Source organism: Nuphar pumila, chromosome 17, assembly GCF_984573655.1.
Source record: "Nuphar pumila chromosome 17, dmNupPumi1.hap1.1, whole genome shotgun sequence".
NCBI lineage: Eukaryota > Viridiplantae > Streptophyta > Magnoliopsida > Nymphaeales > Nymphaeaceae > Nuphar > Nuphar pumila.
Window position 1 is genome coordinate 59452334 of NC_143265.1, and position 27676 is coordinate 59480009.

At 37.0% G+C, this 27676-nt stretch overlaps 1 long non-coding RNA gene and 1 pseudogene across 2 annotated transcripts; both read left to right on the top strand.

Moving 5' to 3' along the window:
• The first annotated feature begins 10906 nt into the window (after window positions 1–10906).
• Window positions 10907–12706, top strand: LOC149812002 (cytochrome P450 86B1 pseudogene; annotated as a pseudogene). Its single transcript, XR_016428625.1, has one exon. The product of XR_016428625.1 is annotated as a cytochrome P450 86B1 pseudogene (transcript).
• Window positions 12707–19813: 7107 nt separating this feature from the next.
• Window positions 19814–20815, top strand: LOC149812003 (uncharacterized). Its single transcript, XR_016428607.1, has 2 exons — window positions 19814–20007; window positions 20157–20815. It is a non-coding gene; the product is annotated as an uncharacterized LOC149812003 (long non-coding RNA).
• Window positions 20816–27676: the final 6861 nt, after the last annotated feature.

Here is a 27676-nt window from a genome sequence, read left to right on the forward strand (position 1 = left end):
CTTTGTATCTGGTGCCCTAAGGTCGTCTGGCTTGGGAGTCACTGACCCAAAGCTCGTTACACGGGTCACGAAAACTGGAAATTTGATATAGTGCTCATCAAAAAAAAATATATGAAAAAAAAAATGAAAATCAAGAAAAAGAAAAGAGCCTAAAAGAGAAAAGTTCATTGCTTAGAAGCAAATATTGAGAAAACCTGTGCAGAACACATATGAGTGAAGATAAGTAAATAATAACATGTATGTACTTGAATTTCTGAGAATAAAACATAAATAATTATGCTATTTAGAAAAGTGAAAGAAAAGGTTTTATTCTGTGGTGGCAGGTAGAAGACTCTAATCATGTTTTGATAATGCAAGGGCATGAAATATTTGTGAAAACAAACTCCTTAACTGCCTAATGCTTTGTGATTTAAAATTTTTATGCATACTTGATAGAGATGTTTGTGGGTAGCATCACTGCAAACCCTCACGAGACCTTACTCATCCACTGGGATAACCCAGGGGTTGAAAGGGTTTGTTGCATATGCTAAATGCAACCGTGACTCCTACGAAAGTGAGTTAGGTTTTTATTCTGTCTAGTTTAACATTTTTGTTTTTGCTTCAGTTTGCTCGAGGACTAGCAAATGATAAGCATGGGGGTATTTGATCATGCATAATATTTGCATTTTATTAATCATTATTGATGCATGATCCATGTAAAAATTGCTTTAAAAACCCATTTTTACCATTAGTTTTGAGAAACCGCATTGCATTGAATTTTATCAGAAAATCGTGTTCTTGAAAGCTTTCCTTGCATATATATATATATATATATAATTTTTAGTTAGAACTTCTTAATTGTAGTTTAGTTAGCTTAAGTTTGAGTAGCTAATTTGTAATCTTTAATTAGTTTAAGAAGTGTGTTTGTTTTCTTTAGACAATAAAGCATGTTTTGCTAAAATGGGTATTTTGGAAATCATTGAAAGTTGTTGGACTTGTTTTGAAAAAATGGTTTTACCCTAATATTATATTATAAATAGTATTATAAAACAAGAAAAACGGGGGCCTTCCATATTAGATTTCACGCCTCTCTCTCTCTCTCTCTCTCTCTCTCTCTCTCTCTCTCTCTCTCTCTCTCTCTCTCTCTCTCTCTCTCTCTCCAGCCGTGCCTTCTTCTTCTTCTTATTCTTCTCTTCTTTCTAGCCGGTGGGTTCATCTTCTTCCAGTAGCAAAAGGAGGGCAGCGTGAGGATCTGATGTGGGGAGAGACCACTCTCTTCCTCAACCCATCAGTTGAAACAAGCTACAACAGGTTGTTTTTGTCTTCTTCCTTTTCACGTAGTTATAGCTTTGCATTCCATAACTTTGGTTTCATTTTAGACATCTCTGCATTAGGCATATTAATCTAGCATCATCTGAAAACAAAACGAAAATAAAAAATCAAAAAAAAAAGAACAAAAATATATGTTGTTTTGGTTTTGTGACAGCGTGTTTGACACTGCCAATAGCTTAAGCGTTTTCCTCTGGTTAGTTTAGTTTTTATGTGTGTTAACCGTTCTGGTCAGCAGTCTTATTACCTAGGTTAGTGTGTGCTGTTTAATTAGGTTAGTTTTGTTTGTGTCAACAAGTGTCCCTCGGTTACTAGTAGTTTACATTTATCGTCTATTATCCATTGCCTTCAGCATTTTTTTTTATTGCATTGTTGTCACAGCATCACATTTTGTTACAACATTACATTGTGTCTTGTATTTTCTGATCAGCATTGTTAGTACAGCATGTGCATGTTTCTGTTTGTTGTTTGATTGAATCCTTTTATAGTATATCGTATATTAGATAGGTTAGCTGAATTACATGACTTAGAGTGGTATTGTTTGGTTGTTGTTTTCTTTAATCTATTGCTAATAGGTTAGCCCCAGTCCTTCTCTTTTTTTTCAGTAACATAGACCTTAGTTAGTTATTTCAAATGCTTAGTTCATGTGTTCATTTTAATTTCTCTCTTGCCTCTCGGTTAGTTTAATTCCTGAATTTTTTTTTACAGTAATCTTGTCCTTTTATTCGTTTGTGAATAGTTGAATTGATTCTTGACAACTAGATTTAAGTTAGTATCATATCAAGTTTGCTATTTATTGGTCAGAGTGGATTTCATACAGTGAGTTAGCACTTTGAATTAGTTAGTAGTATTCTATTAGAATTAATATTTTCTTGTTCAATTGAATTTGGTTATTGTTGTTTTCTTGTTCTTGATTATTTAATTAGTTAATTCATGATTAGTTAGAACAGATATAAGGTTGTTAAAGTATTCATTAGCTACTTTCGTTCTTGCATTCACGTTTTTTTTTTATAGCATTAGTTAAGTCTTATTCGTTTGTACGGTGAGCATAGTTTAGCCCTTTGTGTTAGTTAATGTTGCATGCTAGTTCTTACTTCATAATTAAGTACTGATTTGCGTAGTGTGTTATTAGTTTAGTGTAGTTCATGTTACTTAATTCTTGTTTTTTTTATGTTTTTGGTGATTCTTTGTCATATTTCTGGTTGATTTTTCTCTAGATTCCTCGTTTCTGCTGCGTGTTTTGTTTTTGTATCTTGCAGGAAGCATTGGAACGTGCGGTCGAGTCCTTTTTGTGCCTTAAAAGGGCCTTTTGAGGTCCCTAAAAGGTACCCTCAAGGGAGCCCTCAGAAAAGCAAAAGTTCAAGAAAACATATATTACCTCAAGAAGGGACAAGAAAGCCTCAAGCACTGAAGACTTGCTTTTCTTTCTAGATTAGGCTTTTATTTCATTTAATTCAATTCATTTGGGTTTGTAATAAAGCACTTTAATTATTTGTTTAAACCCTCTGCGTAGGGCCGTACTCTCGTAGTTAGTTAATTATTTAATCAATTCTTTTCATTTTGGCAATAAAGAGTAGTTTAGATTGTGTGTTCGAATACGAAGTATTTTTCGTTCCCTGAGATCGACCCGGACTCCACCACTTGTGCGAGCCGGTTTTTATATTTTTGGTGTCTGGCTTTCACTGAATTTTCATTAAAAATATTGTTTTAAAAAGGGTTTTCATAAAACTCACACCAGAAGAGGACTACCATGGGGTAATCCTTCATTTGATCTTTAGTAGCATGCAATAGAAATTTGCTAACAATGCAAGGGCGACCGGTTGGTTGCTAAACAAACCTAAACTACCGAACGACTCAGCTAACCATTTGACACTCAACTTCATTCATGTTGTGCATCAAAATGTCCTTCCTGATGATGTTCTTCGCCCCCCACAACCGCGTCGACATTATCTTCCTCCTCCAATGTGCCTTTATAGGGGCACCAATTTACCTACATTTCCTTGATGGTTAGGCCTACAGACATGCATTTATTAAAAATTATACAAAATATCTACAACAATACTTATGTTTTCCCTAGTCAGTCTACAAAGCGATGCAATGCAAACAGCACGTGACTTGCGAGGACCCACCAATCTTTGATCACGACCCTCTTTGTTGCATAACCAACTTCATATTGCAGCACATAAAAATTTTTGGGCAACATCATACATTTGAGGCCTTATAATGGATATATGCTCCCATATCCAAACCTATATAACAATGATTAATAAGGATTAATACACAGTATGAGTTGTGTCAGACACAACAAACCAACTAAAATAAAATTCCTAGCATTTAATTCGTTATGTATGAGTTATAACTAATTTTTCATTAAAAAAGCAGTATAAGATAAGATTGTTCTGTGAACAAAAAAGAGTTTGTCTTACAAAATTTTTAATTCTTGATTTGGAATGAGTTAAGTTTTGGGGTTTTTCCTATATACAGTTAACATGTGTATGAATCTACAATAAAAATCTCAGAGTTAAAATCATTATGTATGAATTATCCAAGAATTTCTAATGATTGAGGAATTCTATCATAACAGTCCTAAATTACGAACTTGTATTTGAATGCATATCATGGTTCTAAAGGTGAACAAGATGAATTGGTTCCAAAGATGAACCAAATAAACTTTTGAATGCTATAATTATGCTATCACTTATAAATAATTTTTAAATGCTATGATATAATTTCAAGTCATAAAGATATAATTAGTTGCATGATGTGTTAATATACAACATGATATGATATGCAGCATGATGTTGTGATATGCTATAAGACATAAAATACATGTATGCACATATGGATGCACATGATTAATCATGTGGTTTAAAGAATCGTTGTAGTACCATAAGTGCACAAATATGATATGTTGCATATGATTATGTTGATGTACTATAAGATATGAAAAGCATGCATACACATGTGATTGCTCATGAATGAACAAGTGGTTTAAAGAAATAATGGGGTGTCTCGAGTGCATGTATATATTGTGTGACATATAATGATAATATGTTATAAGACATAAAAAACATCCATATACACAGGATCGCTCATGAAAGAGCATTGTGTTGAAAAGAACCCATAGGTGCTAAAGGTGCACCAAAGAATATACATGCACGTATAACATAATTACCTCATGAAGGGGGTATGAGTGCTCAACTGGTTTAGAGGTACCGGGAGCATCTAAATGAGTTATTAACATGAATGAGCTAATAAAAATATGTAACTACCATGAATAGGTAGTATGATGCTCATGTCATGAATGACAATGTGAAAAATTATCTTGGAGGGGTAATTAGGCTATTGAGCCATAATGTATTGAATGATGAAAGGCACGTGTGATGAAATGCAATAAACTCTTGTTTTAATAAAAACACCCAATAACTTATTCAGACCGGGCTTACCTTAGATATGGTTGGTGGTACAAAAATGTATTGGACCATTATGTTGTTTTGTGAGGGTTAGGTGTCTCACTTGGTTTTCAGTCCTCAGAGTTAAGGGATTAGACTATCAATGTATCATAGGTGGTAGGTTCATATCTTATTCAAAAGTGTTAGGATGCATCATGTTTGCGACTGTTGTCACTGAAATGTTTCTCTCTCGATCATGAAATGCTTCTGTAGAGCCAATTCAGTAAGTCACACGAGAAAAATAAAGTACATAGCATAATAAGCGCCTAGATGGTATTCTCTGATTTGAAGACGTAACCAGTTTTTGTCCACAAGAGTAGTAAAAAGATAAACAAAAACCATAAACTTGAGCACATTTATTTTGTAAAAACTTATATTAAAAACATATCCTAATAATGTGAAAGCACAATTTTAGAGAAGTTTATGTTTTATTACATGTTGCACAAATGTAATGGTTGTAGTTATTCATTGAAATGTATTATAATATGATAATTGTACTGCACATGTTCTAAATGAATATATGTGATCATGTATGCTTGGTTCTATACATACTTGCATTGTTATTGTCTTTTTACTGAGACTTGATGAGTCTAACCTCTACATTACAAATATTCAGGTATTGAGTAGAAAGTTGAAGTGATGCTATGATGCTACAAGTGGTGCCAAGAATCATGTGCTTAGATCTGTGATTAGTCTTAAATTAAAAGACTTGTCAATTTGTGTGATAATTGTTTAAAAACAATTCAATTAATTGATGAATGATTTTAAATTGATTAATAAATTGTATTGTATCTTTTATGTTTCAGATTGGGATTCTTGAGTTGAAACTGAATTATGAGTTAGACTTGGACCCAAGTCCAATACGAGAATTGGATTCAGTTACATGTTGTGTTTATATACATGTAACCCGCTTGAAATTCTAACAAAAACCAAAAGTAAATGTTTTTGTTGTATTTTTGTTTTTTTTATATAAAAGGTTGTACCCTTTGTTGCCTTTTTCTTGAACTTAGTTCTAGTTGGCTAATATACACTGGCGCTTATGCATAAGTAGCTCCTGTGCAGTTGGAACAATGCCATAGAGAGGCTCATGCCACAGTTACGGAGACCTCCGAGCAAGAATGCCAAATTACTACCTCTCATATCTTACATAAAGAAGTCACACGAATTGTTCAAGAAAGAACATGAAAGGTTCAAGGAGTTCATTGAGATAAAGAAAAAGCCAACCCAAATGGAGTTTAGTATTGAAAGCATTATATATAAGCCCAATAATGCAATATCCCAACCAAAGGCCACAAAATCTAATGCGGAAGTGACTGCTTGTTCAGTGAAATGTTTGATTCGGATAGCAGAAGCCTTTTGGAGCGCCATCGCATTCCCATTGCTTCTCTCATCACTTTTAAAGGTCCTTTGAGGCTAGATCTGGGCTTTGAGTTATGGAGGGAAGATCTGATCACAACTGCCCACCATGTGTTTGGTGAAATGCGTAAATCAAACCAGCAAGGCAGCACCACATGCCACTCGAGTTTGGCTGCGTGCAGAGAGTTCATAGAGCATCCTTTGTAGATGAGTGAGAGTTATCATGATGGAGATAAAAGGCAAGACCCTGAAGCCCTTAATGTGCTTGATGAAATCCTAAGCCACCCCCCAAACTGCTCGATGAAATGTTTGAGTGAGTCAAATATCCAAGAAGATAGCCTGAATCCAAGTGTCCACAACGACGAGGGTGAACGATACTCACAACCACATCAAGATGCCACTTGAGCATTGGAGGACCAAAACTAATTTTCCCTCCACGTGTTTGATGAAATGGCCCATACACTTCAGAGTTGTGTCAAGGATGATAAGCTACAAAGTGCTACTCAGACCAAGATGATTGTAACCTTAATTGAGAATCATGACCAAGTTATTGATAGGTGAAATCTACAAGGCATCAAATCCGCATCACTTTACCTTATTGTCGTGCAAAAGAGTTTGCGACAAGGGTGTACAGGCCTGCTCAAAGGGTGACCATGCAACCCACTTTAGCTGAAAGACTCAGAGCAGTGAAGCTGCTACTTCAACAAGTCAGAGTGTCGAGTTCAAATGAAGGAAAAGCACCATGAATGGTTCACACCAAGGACAACTCACCATCTGAGAGGACAATAGAAAGAAATCACGTTTTTTTTTTTTTTAAAGGCAAGCTGGGTTGGGCGGTCCCCTACCAGAACAACAGTCGCCCCATGTGGCAGAGGGATTCGATCCTAAGCCTTCAGCTTCACACAGGACCCAGCTTACGGATACCACCTCGCTGGTAAGAAATCACATTTTTTACAGATCGGAGCAGCCTTGCCAATCTGGATCGGAGTCTTCCTCATAGTTCCCTTTTTAGTTTATTTGTTTCTCCAGTTATTTGTTCTTTCCAAAAGTCTTGTCTTATTTTCAGTTGCTTCGGATAAGGGTTCCATGGTATCAGGAAGAAATTGGGCAAGACCCAACCCATTTCAGATTAATTAAAGATTGATTGATTTTTTCCCCTCATTCTCAACCTCTCTAAGCACTTAGCCTAGGGCAAGAAACCACTCTCTCAAGCAATAAGTCTCTCTCTCTCTCTCTCTCTCTCTCTCTCTCTCTCTCTCTCTCTATATATATATATATATATATATATATATATATATATATATATATATATATATATATATATATATATTTTTTTTTTTCCACGGATTTCTCTCTTTCTCTCGTTATTTTTTCCCACGGATCTCTCTCTTTCTCTTCTTCTCTTCCCGCACATGTTCCTTGGAATCTGATTTTCCAAGGATCGGATTCCTAACATAACCCATGCATAAAGATGGGCTATTTTTAGCATCTTTAAGTGATGATCACAATCACATAAAAGAGATTTCCTTTTCAAATGATATTTTTTAATTTCATCCTAAAATTCCACCATGTGTTTTAATTTTATGACCTTTTGCTCAACAAATTTTTTCACAAATAAATGGGTCTTTGAGGATTCCATTTGTGTTTTCCGCATAATATGCACTGGCCTTTAAAACATTGTTCCAAAACTAAACATTGCACAATTGGGAATTTTGAAGATATTCTTCCAAAAATGGTAGTAATTAGGATGCTCATGCCATTATTGGAAAATAATAATGATTTCTTTTAAAAGAAAATAATGAAAAAAAAAAACCATTTTCCAAATCAGTGCGGCACCCTAAGTGATTAATGTCATGTTACTATTTTTTGAGTGATTATCATCATAGTAGCCAAACTCAACCTCAGCAATTCCTCGGGGATTAACCCCCTTGCACATCGTGATTAATCGGGATAAATACTGATCAACTTTTGCATACAAACTCCTTGCTGAATTTGATTAGTCATCCAAAATCATAAATCGTGATCAATCAACCATATAAAAAAATGTCATATTCAAAGCTATAAAAACTTAACATTAAAAATAAAATAAATAAGAAGTTATCTAATTATGCTCTTAAATTTGACTCATATTAATATCCTAATCATATAATAAAATTATAGCAAAACTATGCTACCTTTAAATATACATTAATTAAAGACAATATAAATTAATATGTAGAACTTATGTAGCAAAATGTTGAAATTAACAAAATTTAACACATGTGTATGTTTACTTAATTTAAAAAATGGTTAGCTGTACTTTGCCATTGAACTTAATAATTGAATACTGTATATTTACATTTTTTTTGTTTGGATTTTTATATCTATATATATCGATATTATCCTTTTCATACCGTATTATCTTTTGTTTAGATTTTAAAAATTTTAATTGATAAAAATATAAGTGTATTAATTTCATGCATAAAATATATTATTGTTCAAAATGTCATTGTAAATGCAAAAATAATTATAAAATAGTGCAGAACTTGTGTTACGTGGCATGTGTATATGACGGTGTCGTGTCACCTAGGCACAATGTCAAAATTCTGTGTCGCTGTTACCGCTCTTGGGGTGAGTGATTTTCTTTCCCTCTTCTTACGTATATACTACCATAACCCTCTGTTAGAATGTGTCATGTTAGTGCCTGGTTAACTAGTTAGGGTTTAGCAGCCAAGCTCGACTGGTAATAACACCATTCCTTCGCCATGGTGGCTAGGGATGGCAGTGGACTGAGGAGAAATGGGGCTCCACTCTGCCTCGCCCAGTTTGGACCAGGGATGGAGGACATGAAACGGGAATAGAGGCGGAGATGGAGGTTAAAATCAAAACCCGCGCAGGAATGAACTTACACTTTTCCCCGCCCCGCCTCACTCAGTTCTCATCCTCGATCCCTGCCCCCATTCCCTGCCCTTCTTTAGAGATGGCAGTGGATAGAGGGAAAATCTTGCCCCGCCCCGCCTGGCCCTGTTTGGACCCGGGATGAAGGACATGAAACGGGGATGAAGGCGGGGATGGAGGGTAGGATTTTGAGATGGGATTGGGGTGGAGACCTTGTCCCCTGCCCCCACCGCAGTCCACTATCATCCCTAAAGGTGGCCAAATAGTCACAAATATTAATGGTGATTTTTTTATTGCAAGATTTCCAAGATAAATAATGTAATCCCTAAAAAAGACGTGTTATGTTCAAAGTATCATTTATTTTGAAAATATTGCATTTATTGCGTTATTAATGTGACATTTTATATCATTATGTAATTTATGCATTTATTAGTTTTTCTTATATATTTTTTTCAAGTTTTTTCCCAAAAAAAACAATTTTTTTAATTTATTGTGACATTTTCTTTTATGAAAAATAAAATTACCGATAGCGATATTTGCTACTATGGGACAAACGTCGTGCGGGAACCAGTGGCTTGAACGGTGTTTGGGAGGCCGTTCATCCTATGGATGAACGGTGTCAGAGGCAGCACCGACGGATTGCCGTCAGAGCCAAAACTGGAAAGGGCGGCACTATTTTAACGTATCTTTTTCAATAAAGTAGGTTGTCCCATTCTTGATGGCGAAGCACACAGGCACCACAAAAATCAACTATGAATTATCACCTAGAATAGACACAAGAAAACTACCTTCAATTGATTAAGATGTGAATAAATTTTATCAATGGGTTAAGGCATCACATCTTATGAGTCATGACAAGGGTGTCAACGAGTCGGGTTTACCCGAACCAAACCCTATAGGGTTCGGGTATGGTGACAAATAAGAAGACCTGGGTCTGGACCCAAAGGTCTGATAAATACATCGATCCAGGTATAGTCTATGAAATTTTATACCAGACCCCAGCTCGACCCAAGTTCAGATTAAGACTGGCAATTTTTCAATGTAAAAATGATAAAAAATATTGTTTTACCGGGTCTAGCTCATGTAGTTCTTATCGGGTCCGGGTATGATTTCTTTTATAGTAGACTCAATTAAACCCAGGTCCAGACTTATACCATACCCGAAAATCTGATCCAAGTCTGGTTCCACGGGACCCGTTGACTAGTCATGACACATTTTTTTTCCATATTAATTGAATCTTGTTTCTTTCCAAAAGAAAATGGTCGGTCTTAAAAGTATCGTTGCATGTAGGGATGGCAGTGGGGCAGGGCAGGGCGGGGGACAAGGTCTCCACCCCCGCCCCGCCTCAAGATTTTATCCTCCACCCCCACCTCCATCCCCGGCGGGGAATGGATTTTATCCTCCATCCCCGCCTTTATCCCTGTTTCATGTCCTCCATCCCCGGTTCAAACGGGGATGAGGCGCGGCGGGGCGGGGATATTGTGGGGAAAAGTGGTCGGGGCGGGGTTGGGGCGGGGTTGGGGCAGGGATGTGGCGGGGACGGGGCGGGGCGGGAAAAGTGCATGTCCATCCCCGCCTCCACCCCCAGACGGGGATGGATTTTAACCTTCGTCCCCGCCTCCATCCCCGTTTCATACCCTTCATCCCCAGTCCAAGCGGGGCCCATCCCTAGTTACATGCCATGATCTTTATCTAGAAGCAAGGAAAATGACAAGAGAATCAATAAGCTTCCACAAATGGGGCCAGGACGCCCTTATCTTTTAATTACAAAAGAGAAAAAAAATCTTAAGAGGATGTGTCTCATCCTATGAAAAAGGCTTCCTTCCAAGGCATGATAAAAGGCAAAAAGGCATCTTTCTTTCTCTCAAAATGGGATTCACACCTCAGTCATGAGAAAACACTTTCTTTCCTGAACCTCCCTTTCAAGAAAAAGTCGTTTCCCTCAAGTGCGGGGGTGTGACAAACGCCCCCTTTATTTTTTATATTGATAAAAGGTGGGTAGGAGAAGGACAGTGGGGTGTTCATCTTTGCAATTTTCTATCCAAGCAACCAAGTTGAACTCATCATCGTCAATGTTGTCTGTAGTCCTAAAGAACCTTCAGTGGCCCGAATTATGGCTTTCTTTACTCTTATTCTTCTTGTTTCATCACTACCATACACAAAGAAACAAGCCCATAAAGAGCTGGCCTCTCTTGAACCATCTTCCTTCCTTGATATCCAACTTCTATAGGTATCATGAATGGCTAACCAGCGTCAGTAGCTCGTGTGGAGGCACCGTAACCATCCATGGACCTATCCTCACAAACATGCATATCCTCGCGACATGTGACCCGAGAAACATAGAGTACATACTCAAGTCCAACTTCGACAATTTTCCCAAGGGAAAAGAATTCAAAGATGCATTCAAGGAGCTCATGGGCTCGGGGATCTTCAATTCGGATGCAGAATCATGGAAGATGCAGAGGAAGATTGCAAATGCTCACGTCCATTCCAAGATTTTACGGCAATTCGTGGCTCAAACTACCCAAGAGATTATCGAGACCCAGCTCATCCCAGTCCTACAACGATCCGCCTTCTCGGGATCGACCATCGATCTCCAAGATGTGCTTCTCAGGTTCACTTTTGATAGCACCTGTACTGCTGTTTTCGGCGAAAGCCTTCACTGTCTTTCCAGTGAATTCCCAACGGTGCCGTTTGCGAAAGCTATTGATGACGTGATGGAGTCTATTTCGTACCGATATGTGTTACCGGCAAGCTGGTGGCAAATACTCCGCAGGTTAAATCTTTGGAAAGAGAAGCAACTCTCGGATGCCATGATCATTGTCAATGAATGAATTTGTCGCGCGTCAGATCAAACTCCGGAAAGAGTACGGATTCGGAGGCAGTGATCTGTTATCAATATATGCAGAAAAGTCCGACGAAGTGACATCTTTAAGAGATGCTGCCGTGAATTTTTTGATTGCCGGTCGTGATACCTCAGGAAATGCTCTCAGCTGGTTTTTCTGGAACCTCTCAAAGTACCCATACGTGGAAGCCAAGATAATAGAAGAGGTGAGAGGGATCCTCAAGGAGAACAAGAGGGATAATTTATTGCCTGAAGATTTAGACAAGATGGTGTATCTACATGCAGCACTAAGTGAAAGCTTAAGATTGTACCCTTCTGTTCCCATAGGCCAAAAGGGGGTTACAAAAGAAGTAACCCTTCCCAGTGGGGCTCTAGTGAAGCCAGGGATGATCATCCTCTACACGATTTACTCGGTTGGGAGGATGGAATGGGTATGGGGAAAAGATTGCTTGGAGTTCAAACCAGAGAGATGGATAGATGATGAAGGAAAGCTGAGGCATGAAAGCAACACCTTCAGGTTTCTTGCTTTTAATGGTGGGCCTAGGACTTGTGTGGGTAAAGAAATAGCTTTTCTACAAATGAAGCTGCTGAATTTTGAGGTAAGGGTTGAGGAAGGATACCCTGTTTCTCCAAAGACATCTGTCATCTTGACCATGAAGAATGGCATGATGGTTAAGGTGAAGGAAACGCCTAAAGTCCATAGCTGAATGCTCAGCATCATGCTTGTAGACTCTGGCTTACCTTACAGTTCTTTACTTTCTGCTTCTATCTTGTGTTTGTTCCCCCATATGTATTATGTATGCTTCTCCATGCCAGAACCCAGATGTCATGCTTTTCACCAAGTCCTTTTGTTTTCTGTGTTGGTAAAGATCTTTGTTATGCAGTTGTGTTCTATGCAAATTAAGTCAAAGTTATTTATAATAAAAATAATATTAAGAAGTTATAAATTACAAAAACAAAAAACAAAAAAATACAGAACATTTTATAATATTTCATGTACATCCAACTTTTTATAAAGTAATACTTAATTTAATAAACTCAATCATGTGAACTTAAATTATTTATGGTTTGCTATTTAATAAAATTAAATGATTCAATACATGTATAATTAGATAAGTTTTTGTATTTATATATTTTATAATTTAACTGCATATAGTTGCTAACGTGTATGCATGATTTTGCCGATTAATGACGATTTATGATATTACCAATTAATCAAGATTTGGCGAGGATTTTCCATGATAAGGTTGACCGATTTTTATCCTTCACAATTCGCCGAGGGCAATTGGAGGACGAGTTTGGCCACTATGATGATTACAAGGACTGTTAAAAAGAGTTATTGCAAAAATTTAATAAGACAGATGGTTTCATGATTGTGCCTTCACATTAAAAAAGACATCCCTGCTACTGTGACGCTCCAAAATCTTGGGGATTCACTTTTTTTTTTCTAAAGATATTAAACCTTTCAAATCACAGTGGAAGTCTTTTCAAAAATTTCAAAAACAATCCCCTTCCTCGAGCACGCCACATCAAGCCATTTACAATACACATTAAAAAACTTATTTAATTTAAGATATAATATTTATAAAAATAAATATGAAATAAAGGGTAATTACATAAATTAAAATTACGTTCTTATTCCCTTAAAAAAAATCCACTTTGAAATTTAATTACAAGATCATACAAAAAGCAAAAGACATCACTCTCACATTTCAGTTTCAAGTTCCTAGGTGCATTTCTTGATGTCGTGATGTTGTCACCTGACCTTGACTAGCGAGATTGCCTTATTTCTCAATATTGTCTCATTGTGATCCACTATATCAATTGGTCGCTCCTCCATAGTTAGGTCATCTCGTACCTCTACATCTTTATGTTGGATAACATGAGAGGGATCTCTGATATATTTTCTAAGTATAGATACGTGCAATACGTTATGCACATGTTCATATTGCATTGGTAGAACTACTCGATACGTTGTTACTCCTATTTTCTCGAAAATCTCAAAGGGACCAATGTATCTAAGAGTAAGTTTGCCCTTCTTGACAAACCTGAAAATACTTCGGGTTGGCCATACCTTCACAAACACATGATCTCCTACCTCGAATGCAACCTTGCAGCATCTTTAATCTGTATAACTTTTTTGTCTACTTAGCATCATTATCAAATGTTGTCAAATCATCTACATCTGATCTGAATAATGTTGAATGACACTTCACATGGCGTACCATACATGTGGGCGATCGTTATCTAATGCTCTATCTCCAACGTCACTCCAGCAAATGGGCGATAAACAAGGCCTATCGTATATGTGGGTGATCGTTATCTAATGCTCTATCTCCAACAGCACTCCAACAAGTGGGCGATCAACAAGACCTATTGTACAAAGCTTCAAAAGGTATCATCCCAATGTTGATGTGATAACTATTATTATAGGCGAACTTTGTCAACTTCACATGTCGATCATATTCTCCTGAACAATCTATAGCACAAACACTCAACGTATCTTCTAAAGTCTGGATGGTCCTCTCAAACTGTTCATCAGTCTGCGGATGAAACATAGTGCTAAACCGAAATTTCATTTGTATTGGTTTCTGGAGTATATAATGCTCTAAATTCAATTTAGATCGTACTTCTCATGTTTGAATCGTTCCAACATGAATTGAACACAAAATCCATGGTTTTGGATCGCTCCTAGATCCAAATTTATATAAATTTATGTAATTATCCTCAATTTTTGTATTTAAAGTCTTTTTAAATATTACATCGTCTGTTGTGATGCCCCCAAAATCTGGGAGATTTTATTTTTTTTATAATTACTTTTTTTCTTCAAATATACCTCTCTTAGCAATGTTTATTTGGTAATTCCCCTATTAGTTTTGGGTTATTCAGATCGAAGTCCAACCCCAATTACACATTCAATTCGTTTTCACTTAAATGGATCTTCTGGAGTCCCAGTAGATCTGAATCCAATTCGGGTCATTTCTCTGGGTCCAGAACTGCTTCGTCTTCGCTTCAGACCAGATTTCACAATTTCGATCATTTTTGCTCTCATTCAAAACTGTGAATCGCAGGTTTGAATCGCTTCAATGTGTATTCAACCCGTCGATCCAAAATTTAGTTTGGATTGATTTCTAGAGCATATAACGCTCTAAATTCGATTCAGGCCATACTTCTCACGTTTGAATCGTTCCAACATGAACCCAAAATTGGCGGTTTTGGATCTCTCTCATATCCAAATTTATTTACCCTCGATTTTGTATTTAGAAAATTTCAAATATTACAGCTACAACCTTTTGTCACTTGCAAAGATGCCACATTTCTTTTTGTGCATGTCATTTTCCTATTTATTAATTATCAAAACATCTACATCATGATCATGTAGCAGTAATTTTTATGCTTGACTTTTAGTTGTTTTTTTGGAGTCACCCTTTCAGTAAAAGTAAAGTGGTAGTAACATGTAAATATCGATGGTACTAGCTTTTGGGCACAACACTAAGTTCTTTCGAAAATTACAAAAAAAATTATAAAATATAGTCAACTGAATTTTTTTTATGGTTTTTCTCTTTCGTGATATGAAAATTTTAAGTGTCATGATCAAACCACTTGTCAAGGTTGCTTAAAAAAATTAAATCAGGAACCACGTAACTTGTCGCGCGTGTTTTGTAAGTTGACTCCTAAAAATCAAGTCTCATGATTTCAACCAAAGATTAGTGCCAGTTACATCATTGCCCGTTCAAAATATAAAGGGCCATGTTTGTCATATTAGTTTGCTACCAGCTACAGTAGTGTACCAAATGTTACTGCCATTTACATCATTGTCCGTTCAAAATATAATGGTTTTATCACATTATTCTTAAAAGCTAATATAATGCTAAAAAAAACTTGTTGTTTTAAAATATCATTTATTTCCAAAATGATGTGTTTTAACACGATGAAAATAACTTTTTTATAATATTTTTATGTTTTATATTATATGGTGCATCTATGGCGGTATAATGTGTAGGTTCCGGACCATTTATCTCTCAAACCGTTCTAGACCCCTTTGAAAAATGCACTTATATGTGTTTTTTTGCTTAATCCTAACCTACAAATGTGTTTATCATTACTTATTTATTAAGAACATTGGATCCTATCAATTTAACAGAAAATCTTGATTTTTAGTTAATCATGTTTTTTGTGTAATATAAATTATTGATTTTTTTTTTTAGCTAAAGCGTACATGTAAACATGAAAAATGTCTAAACTAACACATGTTTTCTACTAAACAAAGTATAGAGATCACATTTATATGTTTACATTAAGCAAAATAAACATGCAAATATGGTTTTTAAAAGAGTCTGGGTTGGTCTGGAAGATAAATGGTTTGGAACTTACACATTACTCGGTATTGTACTTACGGTGCTACACACTTGATTTACATAGATCTAAGATCCAAGAGCAAAATCTAACCATCGGACCATGTTTAGCATAATCTATTTATTATTTTCATGTGTGTTGTACCCTAATTTCTAAACCAGCCTTATTTTCTTGAATTGTGAGCCATTGATTTTTACTGTCTCAAAAATGAAAACTTATGATGTATTAAACACGATAAAACCATCTAATATACTAAATAAATAGTAATAAACACATCCTGATCACCATTTGGCAGTTAGATATGTGCAAACAAGAATGTGAACCACCATATGGTATCATGGTACAGATTCATCATATATTTTTCCGTATGTATATAGGCGTGGCAAAATCTGACACGACCCGCCAACCCGCTTCTTAGGTGGGTTCGAGTTTGGCTTAAACGGGTTCATGTCATAAACGGGTCGACCCGCCTAACCCGTTTATTAAACGAGTCGGGTTCGTGTCAGGGGTATGCCAACCTGACTGACCTGTTTAATAAACAGGTTAGGCGGGCGGGTCAACCTGTTTACCCAAACTCGTCAACCCACAACCTATTTATATATATGTTGCAAGGAAGATAACCCAGATGCGGTTTCACATTTTCTTTCTTTTTCTCTGCATTAAGGGTACATATGTAATTTAGTGAGTCTTAAAGGTTCAGACTTCTAAGTTTGGTGCCTAAGATCAACATCTTTTGACTGAAAGAACGTTTGACAGGGGATGGATGATGAATAGTTTGAGATTTAAATTTTGTTGGTGACAGTAATACTATTGTTTGATGCAAAGAAGACATGGGCTTTTTAGATTGGAAAGTTAGAGGCAAAAGACTAAAGCACGAGGTTGTTTTTGTCATTGAGGTTGAGTGCAATGCCATCATTGCTTGAATCTTTGATTCTTTCTTGTCCTTCAGTCTCTGACAAAAATAATAAACTCAGGCAGCTCTAAGCATTTATGGTGACCATCTCTTGTATCATCAACCTATCTTCGCACTATTTATTTTATTTTTTTATCTGAATGCTACTAACTTTTGCAGAAACGCAAAGGACCTGCAATGTTTCATCATTATCAAAGCATTTTAACAGACACCATTTCTTGAAAGAAGATAGAACAAAATACAGATGGAGGTGTAATCGGGTCGTGTCGACCTGACCCGTTTATTAAACGGGTTAACCGTGTCGTGTCGGGTTACCCGTTTAATAAATGGGTCGTGTTCGTGTTTGCCACATCTGACCCGTTTAATAAACGGGTCATGTTCGTGTTGAGGTATGCTGACCTGCCAACCCGACGACCCGACCCACCAACCCGACCCGATTGCCACCCCTATATGTATATGATTTTTTTTTATGAAATCAAGAGATTTTCCCTAGTTGAGATGCTTTGAGAGTGAGGCCTTCTAGCAACACTAACCAATGGGGGCTCCGCTTGTCTGGTAGCGCACATCACCTTGTGTTAAGACGTTGCAGGTTCAAAACCTAATTGTATAGTTGTATAAATGATAGGGGTCGGCCTAACTCCAGCTGGACTTTCAAAAACAAAAACTATCAGAGCTCCCATATCAGTGGCAAAATTTGTTGGAGTCAAAAGAAAATCCTAAGTGAACCACCACAGATGGAATCCACTCGCACACTTTTCCTGTTTTTATTTTAAAGACACGCAATGGCGCAAGGCCACATAAAAAGGGAGACTTGCATGCTGCAAGTCCTTCAATCGAAATAGAAACTGGAGATCCATGAGTCCAGGGTTATATATAGTTCAAGTGGGTCAGATATCTGACAAGATCTGAATTCATTTGGTTGGACTAGGTAGAGAAGGCTGCATCTGATCACTATTAGCTAGGAATCGGATAGGTTTAGTACTTTGACATGTTAATTGGAACCAGACATATATATATATATAGGACCCAGCTTTTGTTCAAGCAGTCATCATCAGAGTTCAAGTCCGACTCTAACTCTGATTAACCTAGATCTAACTATATCCAACCAGGGTCAAGATCTGATTACTGCACAAGATCATTTGCAGGGAGGTACAAGCAGTCATCATCTATGGTTTCTCTTTAATTAAAAAGCTCATCTAAATCATTTATCATTATTAAAAATCTAATCAAAATATGATTACTAAATTGGCCATGTTTATCATATTTTATAGTTTGCAGCCTTTATTTTGTATTGTGCCAAAATTCAGTGCCATCTACATCATCATCCCTTCAAAATATAATGGTTTTATAGCAACATTCTTAGAAGCTAACATAATGCTAGAAAAACTTGATGTTTTAAAATATCGTTTATTTTCAAAATGATGTGTTTTATCATTATGGAAAACAACATTTTGTAATATTTTTATGTCATATGTGTACTAAATAAATCATGCTAAACACATCTAGATGGTTAGACGCACCATCTGGTGGCTAGATCTCTGCAAACGAGAGTGTATTCCAACATATGGTAGCACGATACAAAACCTATCATATATTTTTCCACATATATATGAAAATTTTTCAAAGATATCATGAGATTTTTCCACGTTGAGATGCTTTGAGAGTGACAGCCTGCTGACATTGTCAATGTGTCTATTCCTAGTTGTAGAAAATGCTAAGAAAGATAGAAAAAGAAAAAGAAAATTGTAGAAAGAAAAATCCAGTTAGCAATAGCTCCTATGTCAGAGGCAAAATTTGTTGGTGTCTAAAAGAAAATCCTAAGTGGACCACAGAAAATCTTAAGTGGACCACCATAGATTCCATCAACTCCTAACTTTTCCTATATTTATTTTAAAAACACGCAATCATCCAAGGCCACATAAAAGGGTGACTTGTGTGCTTCAAGTCCTTCAATCATAATAAGAACCGGAGATCCATGAGTCTAGTTCGCCCATACCCTCAAGTAGGGATGGCAGCGGGGCGGGGGACAAGTCTCCACCCCCGCCCCGCCTCAAGATTTTATCCTCCACCCCCGCCCCGCCTCCCTGGCGGGGATGGATTTTATCCTCCACTCCCGCCTCCATCCCCGTTTCATGTCCTCCATCCCCGGTTCAAACGGGGATGAGGCGGGGCAGGGATATTGTGGGGAAAAGTGGTTGGGGCGGGGATGAGGCGGCGGGGATCATGGCGGGGACGGGGCGGGGCGGGGAAAAGTGCATGTCCATCCCCGCCTCCACCCCCGGACGGGGATGGATTTTAACCTTTATCCCCGCCTCCATCCCCGTTTCATACCCTTCATCCCCGGTCCAAACGGGGCGGGGCCCCGCTTTCCCCCAGTCCACTGCCATCCCTACCCTCAAGGTGGCGCCCAAGCCCGAGACTTCCCATTTTGGGCTTAGTTCATGTTTGGAAGGAGTTTTAACCTCCAAACTTGCTCCTTCAGCCTTCCAAATCTGATTTCATAGCCCTCTCAGTCTGCCAAATCCAGTTTCTTAGGCCCTAAGCTAAAAGCCCTAGCCAAAAGGATTGTGCCATTTCAGATCTTATAGTCAATTAGATGCAAAGATCTTCGTGGTGCTCGGATCTGGTTTATGTGGCCCAGAATCTAGTTAAAAAACTATAAATAGAGGGCATTTGAGGCATCTATATCCTTTATAAGTATGGTTCTCCTCCTACGTTCCAGGTAACACCCTGCACCCACACTCTGTCCAATGTGCCCCTGGCCTAGAACATGTCTACCTGCACCTTGCTGGAGCTTGGACTAAAAAACCTAGATCTAGATTCTTATATCACTCTTCCAAAAACTTCTCTATCCATTATTGTGCTCATTGTCTTCGTAGAAAGGGTTGCTTAAGCTTAAGGTGAGACTCATATTCACTCATTTTCTCTCTTTTATTGGTTTATTTCATTTAATCCATTGTGGTTTTTACTAAAGTTCATTTTTTTGTATTTTGGCTTTTTTCGAGCATTGGTAATGTTCATACATCTTCAAGCTCATTTTTTTATATAGGAGTCACGTACATGGTACCAAGTGTTGCACGCTAAAGCTTGGATCGAAGGGAGTTGAAGTTCCTAACAAGGTTGATCCCTTACCAACAAAGAAGGAAAAGGCGCTCCACTTGCATGCGGTGATCCCACCACCTTTATTCAAAATATGGTTCCTTTTCAAAATTTCGTTTGCAAAAACTCCATCAAATCTACGTTTTATAGAGTCATGAATGATCATGAGAACAAGAAGAAGAGCTTACCTCAATAAGCATTATGCAACCAGTAAAGACACCCGTTCTTTTGAGCAAATAATGGGAAAGGCAGTCATAAATGTGGGAAGCCACAGTTGAGCACCAATCATACAGGGTGACATCCCGAAGAAAGCAACAAAGTTAGATATAGACCAAATTATCCTTGCTATCTGAAAGTAGAACTATCCCAAGAAGGCATAAATCCACCATTGAGGATCTCTGTCATCTCATGTATTTATATCCATTGATCTCAAAGCTAGGCTCAAGGAAATCTTACCATCTACACAGGGTTCCTCACCAAATAAGTAATGGAAGATTTGGAATGCATCTTCGTGTCATGAACTCTGAGTCAAGCCAAGAATGTGATAAGTATCTCAGGGTGTAATGGTCATCTCTACCCAAGGAAAGAGGAAGGTGTTGGTTTGGGACATCCACCTCTTGGCCACAACTCATGCCAACCGAGAGTTGGACAAAATAATCATGTAGTGTGCTATGGTCTCAAAGGCAAACTCATTGATGCTCTGTACTAGGTCCTCGTCGCAAAGATCCAAACACATGCAAGCATCTCGAGATGCCATCTCCCTCTACTGGGAGGAATGGTTTGAAATAAAAAGTGGGAGCATGATAAGAGCTAAGCCCAAGAAATGGAAGTGATGTGCAAACTAAGATAGGTAAAACTATCAGATGCATATCAATCGGGTTAAGACAAGATCGAAAATATGGCAATTCTAGAGAAGGAATAGATCTTGAGACGAACAACTAAAAACTTTGTGCTTGAAGGGAACTCTCTTTGTCTCCCTCGCCAGATGGGAACAGAGTACTCAATATCCTCTCCAAGAGGCTCCCCTTCTGTGACTATCTGCTCCTGACATCTTCGACCATATAGAGCATGTCAAACCAAGTGATGGACAGGATTATGAATTACCACTCTACCTCCCTTAGAAATCTCCCTCGTTTCCTCACAATCTGATAAGAAGTCATAATCAATAAGAGCATATCGCTCGGTCCCACCTTAGGACCCAACTTTAAACGAGAATCTTCATCGTCGTCCATATCGCCTGAGGTGCTAGCATCATCATCAACCTAAGTATTGTCAAAAGGCAAAAAAAAAAAAAACTAGCTAAGTATTGTCAAAAGGACCCAAATTTCTCATTTTTGGATTTTTTTAAAAAATGAAAAATTTTGCAAAGTCTTCCAAGTTTCAGTGTGTCAAAGATTTTTTTTATGGATGCACAACCCAAGTAGAGTTGGCCTCGCGAATACGAGTACATGAAACGTGTATTATGCGGAAGCAACAAGATCTAAAGTAGACATAAACTATAATGAACACTTATTATTTTTTTTATTTTTTTAAATAAAATAAATAACTATACGAAACCAACTAATGACTAAATATATATGTATACGTATCCGTTCAGATATCAAAATAATGTGGATCTGATAATAGATTGATCCACGATTCAAGATCCAAACAAATCTTCATATGCAAAAGCTAAATCAAGATTGTTTGGACCCAACAGGTTCCAGTACAGGGTCATTTTGACGCAGATGCATTACAAACTAATAGAAAGTACCAACATGAAAACTGTAGAAGACATTCGCCTTTCTAACAAATCCAAATTCGTGAATTTTTTACTTTTGATGGTAGAGATACAGTATTGACATATTCAAAGGTTGGGACTCCTGAAACTGTTCAGCAGGACAGGCCAGAACGGAGTTGTTTTGTGGGGATTCTGACAACGTTTCGAACATAAAAGTTTTAGATATTTTAGTTGTAGATCAAAGGCAATAAAAAACACATAAATTGGATGATGTATGACTCTGATACGATCTGAACAAGACGATGAACTGGTACAGTACAGTCACTTGTGGGACTATTCTTTCTGTTCCAAGACATTTTTGACAATTAAAATGATTGATTCAGCAAATATGAAAAACATGAAAGTTATAGCTATTTTAATTTTGGATCTAGGAAAACTAAAATCACACAAATCTGAAGTGGTATGACTCTGATACTATTCAAACAATAAGACGGGCTGGGACAGTCCAGAACAGTCACCCATGGAACTGTTATTTCTGTTTCAGTATACGTTTGATAGTCAAGATGAACGAATCATCAAATTTTAAAAACATAAAAGTTATAGATACAGGTGTTAGCTTTCCAACAAGATATTAATTACACATGAATTTGTGTTGTCTAGAGTGGAAAATACGTCACAAATAGTGTAACTATATCTGACAAATAGACTCATAAATCTGAGTTAATGACATACACGGTTCAAACAATTTTTTTTTATTAATCAGATTTTAGTTTTTAGGTTTACTATTCAACCTACACATACAAACACGATTAAGAAAGAAATATCAAGTACAAAATCTAACCAACAAAAAGTTGTCACGTGATTCAATGCTCAAAAGAAAATGCTAGTTTTGTTTAGACAAGAGGCAAGAACTTTTGTAAACTGAGGTAAGTATATTCAAACCAGATTGGCCAATAGAATGAAAAGTTCTTAATCAGTTAAAGGCTCATAGCCACATTCGCGAGCAATGTGCGGGGGTGACACGTCCAAAGGGAAGAAGTTTGCAAATGACAGCAAGTTGACAATAAAATCAGAAAGAACCTAGGAAAGATGGTTTGCAGCACAGTAGCCACAGTTAAATGGGTCTCCAACATCTTCTTTAGCAGCACAAGAACAGTTTCCAGCGGCCAAGTTGCACAGCCACAAAAATAGCAATGGACTTCAGCAATAAAAAGTAAGTTCACAAAATTTACGGTTGCTTCCTACTGCAGCCCAGAGTTTCACACGGTCCAAGGGGGGTCTTCACAGCAACTGGACACCTCACACAGTGACACCAGCTGATCTTTAAACCAGGGGAAGTTCCCTTCCTTCTCCAACTTATCAATGGTGAAAGTCGACCTCCATTTTTTCCTTCTTTTCTTTTCTGAATTTTTTAAGTCAAGAGAATAATCTTTGCACAAATTTTTTTTTTTGACCCTTAGGCACCCAGGCCAACTGAGTTAAAGTGTGGAAGGTAGTTTCTAAGATCACCTCACACGTGGCCAATGAATTTTCGGTATTTGAATTGGCTTTGAGGGTGCTTTTAAGACCACCTCTCACGTGCCAATGGAATCTTTTGAAATTAGCTTGCCTTCCTTTAACAACAGTCTAAAGAGGTCATAAGGGCTTTACACTACTTTTTGAAAACCTCTTTAAAATGCCTTCATGTGACGACCTCTCACGTGGCCAATAGGAAAGCTTCATTGGAAATAGCCTTCCTCCAATTTTTAACATTCAAAAAGAGGGCCTTTAAGCCTTGAAAGAATTTCTCAAGGCTCTTTAAAAAGCTTTCACGTTTTGTTTTGTTTTTGTGCTTTTTGGAGTCTTTATAATTATACTTCACCTCTTTGAACTTGGTCAATATAATCAAACTAGGTTCATATTGGTCCAGCCTCAAGGGCACCAATATGAATCCATATTTGAAGTATTGGATCTTGGGTAAGATTCAATGCTTCAAATGAATCTCAAAAATTATCTAAATTATTTTAGATAAAAAATAAAATTAAAAAAAAATCTACCTAATATCCCTGTGCACCCTTTAGTACCCTAAAATAATTCTGCTCTATACCAAAACTATCTTGATTTGTAGAATTCGGCACCTAAAAAAAATAAAATAAAACAAAAAGAAAGAACAAAAGAAAAAAGTACACAAATGATTACAACATGTAAAAAAAATGAAATCACTAAAAAATAAAATAAATTTTTTGAGATGATTGAAGCAAAATTCTCAAAAAATTAAATATTAAATAACCAAAATACCCTCGACCCGAAATGGGCATTTTGACTTGGGGTCGCGGGTCTTGCAATGCAGATCGAGTTTTTGCTCCTCGTGACTGTTTGGATGTCCGGCATCATTTTTAAGTATTTTAAGTCGCTTACAGTTTTCAAAACTTTTTTTCTTGAATTTTTCAAGATTTTTAAAGAGTTTTTGTAGTCATTTTGAAATATGTTCATTTTTCAAAAACTTTTTTTAGCGTTTTTGGAAAAACGTTCGAAAACCTAAGGTTTTGGGTTGATTTGGACCCAAATCCAGCCAAATATATCTTGACAACAACCTAGGTTGTCGGCCAAGCTATTGGGTCTAGATTGGATTCAAACTTGACCCGACCTAATTCATTCAAAACCGATGGCCGTCCTGTCATCGATGGGTTCTTTTGGGATTCCAAATGACATTCATTTTTTTTATTTTTACCACTTTGACTCCATGATTTTTCAAAAATCTTCTAAATCCTAGTGTTTTACGTTCATTTTTCATGGAAAATCGTGAGATTTTAAGAGATTTCAAGTGTTTTGAAAAAACAAATATCAAGAATACCCATGGATTTCTACACCACCAAAATGCAACTGAGTTTCTCCAAAATTAGGGTGGAAATTATAGCTTTTTAACGTTTTTGAAACCCAAAAGAAGAAAACTGAGTTACCTTGGCCCAAATGTCTCGAAAGTTGATTAGAAAACAAAGGAAAAGTGAGAAATAGGGTGTTTTTCAAATTGGCGCACCTTTTATCTGAGTTTTCCACTTCCAAATCTGAGATGTGTATTCTCATCATTTTCCATTAAGGGCGCAATCTTCTCCAAAAATCTTTGGCCAAGCAATGAAAAATGGTAGGAAATTTAAGAAAGCGGTGGAGTTTTTGGAACTTTCTTATAGAAAAGCCCCCCTTTTGTCATCTTTGTAGATCAGATCCGGATTGGATACTACCAAGTTGTCATTCTTATGGTTCGGGTCCATATTGAACTCAATATAGTTGTCATCACTGCGACATGGATCTGTACTCGCACCCGAGCCCTCCCAACTTGTCATTCATGGTATTTTATGTCTATTCCACCCTTTCGAGTATGTATCCAACATTGGATCTGCTCCATGATTTTGTTTGAATAGTGTATTATTTTTTAGATTTGGATCAAATTTCGACCCAAATTGTTTGTATGTTTGAGTCTTTATTTTAAAAGGTCATTTTGAAGTCGGTTTGCGCCTTAAATCTGAGAAGTGTTGAGGAACCATAGATCGGATATAGATCCAACCCATCCATCATGTATCCATATCTAAATAGGAACCTTTACGTTCAGTTTTGAATCCAAATGCATCCCAAATTTGGATCATTTTGATTCACAAGCATATGAGTTTTTCATGGGTGCATATGTAAATGGGTCATGCACATTTGCATAGCAGATGAATGCATTTCATGATATGCATACACATCACAAAAATTTCACATGCATGTATGCATCAAAGGCATGCATCATCATCATCGATATATATATATATATATAGGAAAATTGGTATATGCAAAATGCTTAGGTACTAAATTGGGGGAGGGTGTTGTGTGTTCTCCCCCGAAGATGAATGGTTTTCTACAGTGCGTATTCGGGGGTCCAAATGAGCGCCACGTATATAAGCATGTGTGGCTTGTATCCCCGTGTGTGTCGGCATCACTTAGCATCGGAGTCCGGTGCGGTTGCAAAGACTTAAGTAACCTTTTTTTGTCATTCTCGCCATGAAACGATGGTTCGAGAAAAGGACAAAAATGTCCTCCATCCAGAAAAAGGAGTTTTGATCTTAACTCTTCAAAAAGTCCAAACATTCCATTTTTGCCCTAAGCAGTAAACTCCTATGCTGCCAGCGGATCACCCTTTGACGACGCATCATCTGTTGTAACAGGAGCTCCTTAACGATGCACCCTTTATTGTCGTCTGCTGCCATCGGAGCACCATTTGTCGCTGTCTGCTGCTGCCGGAGCACACTTTGTCGTCCTCCTGAGTCTAGGTTGCCACCTTCTCGTTCGTGCCTTGTGTTACAAAACATTCTCGGGTTCGTTCCTACATCGTGGAGATAACTATAAATCGATCAATAGGTTCAATCATTAGTGCTCGTCATATGGGCATTTGTCGACCATCTCTTTTTACAGTGTTTTCTTCTTCTTCGTTTTTGTTAGGCAGTATGGAAAAAAGCAATGACACACAAACATTCCAAGAAGTGTCATTTAGGTGTTCTGAGTACCTTTTCATGTCATCATGCTATTGTTGAAGAATGTATATCATCGTGAGTGTCATTAAGGCATTGTTTTGTTATTACATGTGGATGTACTTTCGACGGTTGGAAAATTAAAGATATTTGTAGGGTTGTGGGACCTGTTGACAAGAATGCTTGTTTACAGAAGCGAGGAAGGGCTTCTACCCCATCTCGTATCGTCCATTCACTCAGTATATGCAATGTAACGCAAATCACGACTATAATAACATACTACCGATTTATGAGATATTATTTTTTTGTTTGTTAATATCGATTTGTAAGCTATTATGCTGAATTTTTGTATCGATTTACAATATATTGTGTGATATGTATATCGATTTGTAAGATATTATGTGTTTTATAGTGTCAATTTGTAAGCCATTATGCTGAATTTCTGTATCAATTTGTAATATATTATGCGATATGTATATCGATTTATAAGATATTATGTGTTTTCTAGTATCGATTTGTAAGATATTTGTAGTATGATTTAAAAACGTGTGTGTGCGGAAATACATTATTGTGCGCCTGCGGTGGCGATTTGCATATTCGAATTGCTGCTATTTTTAGCGATTTCTATTGAAATCGCTTCACAGCATCATAGATATAATTAAATCACTCTGACGTGAATCGCTATCGTCAACACATATACGTTAAATTGTTTCTTTTATTGGTATGGTAAATAACAACTCCATGCATACTATAAGCAAATACTATTATTCATTCAATCGTTTCTTTGACTTTCTTAACTAATTTGTATCAGTTGTTATATGCATCTTGAGTAAATTGCAGTAAATGTATGTGTTGGCTAACGCAAATTGATATCTTGCTTATGACAGTGTTGAGCTTATCATCTGATTGCAGTGAAGATGATGTATCTCAATCAGTGGAAAGTTATGAAGTGAACATTTGTACTAATGACGCCCCTGAAGAAGTGAACATGTGCACTAATAATCCACATAATAAGAAGGTTGCAGGCATTGGATTCACTCTTGACTTGAATCTTCCAGCAGAAGGAATGCAGTTCGATAATGAGGTAGACGATCATGACAGTACACTTGACTTTGTTCCCGTAGAAGGAATGTTGTTTAATAATGAGGAAGTTGTATATAAATTTTACAATGATTATGCATTGAAATTTGGCTTCAGTGTTAGAAGGTATTCTTGGTCAAAAATGCACAGGGTATTATGGTGAGAAAGACATGTTTGTTCTAAGAAAGG